This window comes from Onychomys torridus, chromosome 1, assembly GCF_903995425.1.
Source record: "Onychomys torridus chromosome 1, mOncTor1.1, whole genome shotgun sequence".
Lineage (NCBI taxonomy): Eukaryota > Metazoa > Chordata > Mammalia > Rodentia > Cricetidae > Onychomys > Onychomys torridus.
This window is the reverse complement of record NC_050443.1, coordinates 119,143,130-119,147,626: the sequence shown is the minus strand read 5'-3', so window position 1 is coordinate 119,147,626 and position 4,497 is coordinate 119,143,130. Positions and strand designations below refer to the sequence as shown.

The 4,497-nt window shown below is 45.6% G+C and overlaps 1 pseudogene; it reads right to left on the bottom strand.

Moving 5' to 3' along the window:
- Positions 1–3,416: 3,416 nt before the first annotated feature.
- Positions 3,417–3,841, bottom strand: LOC118574011 (annotated as a pseudogene).
- Positions 3,842–4,497: the final 656 nt, after the last annotated feature.

The window sequence follows — 4,497 nt, the reverse complement described above, 5'->3', positions numbered from 1 at the left end:
CAGGAAGCAGAGCAGATGAGTGCCAGTGCTCAGCTTCCTTTGCCCTTTTCAGGCCCTAGCCTAGGGAATGATGTCCCCCACATTTAGTGTGGATTTTCTCATGTCAGTTAACCTAATCTCAGAACTCTCTTACACATGCCCAGAGGCTTGTTTTCATGGTGATTCTGAAACCTATCAATTAAGACAATCAAAATTAGTCATCATGATTACTTTGTAGGCCCAAGTAGGGGATACTTTTTAGTTAAAATTTTTTAATTTTTAAAATTTATTTCTATTGTGTGTGTGTATGTACATATGGAGGTCAAGGACAACTTGTGGAAGGGAGTCCATTCTCTTCACTCGTGTGAGTCCTAGGAATGGAACACAGGGTGTCAGGCTTGGTGGCTTTGCCCACTCAGCTGTTTCACAGGCTCGACGAAAGCACTTTCTGAGAAGCTGTTTCTAAGCTATGTCCCCACCAGGCTCATGAGCCCCAAGAGCTCTAGCCTTGGCATTTGTCTCTTCTGAGCCTCTGTGCCAACGTAAAGCAGTTTTCCTGTCCATGAGCCACTGACACATGTGGGGCTCCTGCAAGACATTCGTGGTGGGTACTCTCTGGTACCCATGTGCAGCTCATGTAGGGAGCCACACCCTAGAATGAACGCCTCCTCGGTTTGACTGTGATCACCTCTCAGCCTTCCTTTAGATGTAGACAGGGGAAAGGGAATCGGGTGGAAAGAAAGGCCAACTTTGCTTAGACCTGCAAATTCAAGATTCTCCCCCCCATACACACCATCCCCTCTCCACCCCCCTACCTCCCCACCTCGCCTAAAAAAAGCCACACCTACATTAAAGATTCTACAAGGCAGGGTGGGAGAGACAGCTCAGTGGTTAAGAGCACTGGCTGTTCTTCTGGAGGATCAGAGTTCAATTCCCAGCACCTACACGGTGACTCACAACTGTCTCTAACTCCAGTTCCAGGGGATCCAATATCCTCACACAGACAAAACACCAATGCACACAAAATAAAAATCATTAAAAAAAAGATTCTACAAGGTTAACTGTATGAGTAGAACCTCACGATTAACTGTGTAGAGTGGGAATGTTCCAGATCCAGAGCCAAATTATTTTGGGCTATCTTTAGTTCCCTTTGTAGTTACTCATTGTCCATCTCTGCCCATGATCTAACATCCTTCTATCAGGAAGAACCTTTGGACTGTACTATCTCTAACTTCTACCAACTAAAACGCTAAGAATGTCATCAGACTGCATCTGAAATTTATAGCAGAGATTTCTCAGCTACCTAACTACTTGATGCCCCCAAACCAATATATTGGGCAAATGCCTCGATTTATGACTTTTTGCTTGATAACTATAGTTCATATAACCACTTCTTCACTAGGACTCATTCAGGGAAACCTGACTGGCATTCCTGGACCAGGATCACTCATATTTAGTTCAGAATAAACATCTCTTATTCACTTTGAAGTGAAAGTCCTATTTTGCGTCAGCAGCCGTTTGGTCAAAGTCTGGCCTTTGACAGTCCTAACTAGGCCTGGTCACCCAACCCCAATATACAAGCTAAAGAAGTGAGGGCACGTGAGGAGATGGGGAGGCAGCTCAGTGGACAAGCACTTTCCTTGAAATCATGAGGCCCTGAGTGCCACCCCTCCCCCCAGAACCCACATTTAAAAAAACACACACACAAAAATAGGGGGCTGGAGAGATGGCTCAGTGGTTAAGAGCACTGACTGCTCTTCAAGAGTACCTGGGTTCAATTCCCTGCACTCACATGGCAGCTCACAACTGTCTGTAATTACAGTTCCAGGGGATCCAACACCCTCACACAGACATATATGTAGGCAAAACACCAATGCACATAAAATAAAAATAAATAAATAAATAAAATAACCAAAAAACCAAAAGACCAAGCAGTCCGAGTATTCAGCACTTGCACATACACCGTACACACACACACACACACACACACACACACACACACACACACACACACACCCTGTCTCAAAACCAAACAAAAAAGAAATAAACAGTGAAAATCAGAGATTTATTCAAAGTGGATGAAAACAATGGTGTTTAGTGGCCCCCAAGTCTATCTCTGGAGTCCCAGCAAGAGGTTTAGGTTTAGAACCTAAGAGATATACATAACTAAGCAGTCCTGGGCAAGATGTGGCCTCACCCATCTTTAGCTCCAGCCTGCCCTGCAAGGTGGTCTGACAAACAGGAGGATCAAGAGTCCAAGGTTAACAGAACAGGTGGTGGTGCACACCTTTGATCCCAGCACTTGGAAGGCTGAAGCAGGTGTATCTCTGTGAGTTCAAGGCCAGCCTGGTCTAACAGAGTGAGTTCCTGCAAAGCCAAAGCTACACAGAGAAACCCTATCTCCAAAACAAAAACAAAACAATAGCAACAATAACAACAAAAAAGAGTTCAAGGTTATATGGTAAGTTCTAGGTGAGTCTCAGAAAAAATAAATAACAAATAAACACCTGCTTGTTGGTGCTTTCTGCATCCTAGACATAAGGAAGTTGGCCAGCTGCCCACTCAGCCCTCAGGAATAGCAGGAGATAAAAGCAGACCAGCCAGGCTTCTGCTGCAATAGAGGCATATTAACCAACTATTCACCTGAAGCTCCTTCCTATCTAATTACTCTGTATATACTCAGCAAAGGCCCTGCCCTTTAATGCCATGACACATGACAAGCACCGTGACAATCGCTGGAAAAGACTGTAAGAGGATCAGAGAGGGGCACCCCATTGGTAGAAAATCCTCACCAGTAATCCCAAACCTAGTACTCAGTCTGGGTTACACAGTGGAAAAGAAAGAGGAAGGGAGGCAGGCATGCAGGAAGAAAGGAGGAAAGAAAAGAGAAAGGAAGGAAAGAGACAAAAACAACAGCAGGATAAGAAGATAGACATCTCTACCTGTGCTTGGATTCGATACCCTGCTTATGTGACATCTCTATCCTCTCACCTTTGTTGATTTGAGTTTTTACATGTTTTTCTTTTTTAAATATTTATTTATTATGTACACAGAAGAGGGCGCCAGATCTCATTACAGATGGTTGTGAGCCACCATGTGGGTGCTGGGAATTGAACTCAGGACCTCTGGAAGAACAACCAGTGTTCTTAACCTCTGAGCCATCTCTCCAGCCCTAAAGTTGGTTGTTTTTTTTTTGTTTTTTTTTTAAAGATTTATTTATTTATTATGTATACAGTGTTCTGCTTGCATGTATGCCTGCAGGCCAGAAGAGGGCACCAGATCTCATTACAGATGGTTGTGAGCCACCATGTGGTTGCTGGGAATTGAACTCAGGACCTCTGGAAGAGAAGACGGTGCTCTTAACCTCTGAGCCATCTCTCCAGCCCTTTTTTTTTTTTTTTTTTTTTTTTTTTTTTTGAGTGGAGAAACTGGGCAGCTTTATTAATGAGGGTCAGGTACGTGGGCGGGACAAGACCCGAGCCCAGGCTTTATGCTTCTCCTCTGGCCTCGTGGGTGCAAACTTCTCCTGGAGTTTCTTCCACACGCTCTTATCCATCTCCTGAAATTCTTCCAGGGTGTCTGTGGACAGGATCAGCTTGTATTCTTCCACGGACAGACCACTGAAGCTGGTGTCTCTGGGGCGAGGGTACTTGTGTTTATAGTAGTTTGAATGCAATCGTGCTAAGCTTTCGTACATCTGATCACAGGCCTCGGGTTCTGCCACCTGGGTGTTCTCTCCCTCCCGAAAGGCCTGTGCTACCTTCTTCCACAGGTAAGCGCCCAAGTCTCAGCCCCGTTTGGTCTCGTCCACTGGCCATTCCTCACAGAGCCTAAGGAAACCACGGTAGCGGAGAGCGGCCATCTTGGGCCCCGCCTGCCCCGCCGAAATCCCTTATTTCATCTGGAGCATCAGGTCCTTGGTTTTGCCCAGGAGCAGTCACATGGCAGATGGCCTGGTCTGCAGCGTCTCCAGCAAGAACTGTCTACTTGGGGGCCCTTGGGTGTGTTTGTTGGCATGCTGCCTGTCCACAAGGAGAACATCCAGGGAAGTTGTGCAGGCAGTGATGGGACCATTACTGGGGTCAAGATTTCTTATGGCCAGTACCCACTTATGAATGTCCTCATTGTGGACTGCTGTGACCACATTGCAGGTAGGGGCATTAAGCCCTTCCCAAACCAATTGTTTGATTAACATTTCCCTAGTAGGGCCCAGGTCTACTCTATACTCTACTGCCTCATTAACTCATGTGAGAAAATCAGTAAAAAGTTCCCCTGGCTGTTGAATAAGATTGCAGAAGTAAGCTGAAGGGTTTCTTGGGGTACATGCCTTAAGAGCTTTGAAGGCCAGGTCAGAAACCTGTTGGTAGAAGGCCTGATGGACAGGATGGAAAAAGTTACCTCATCCAGTGAGCATGTCAAGGGTTACTAGAACGTTAATTAAGAGGTTCATTTGTGCTTGAGCTTCTGCTTGATCATTGTAAGCCGATTTCCAGCTAAGAAAGGTGGCTGGCTCCAGCA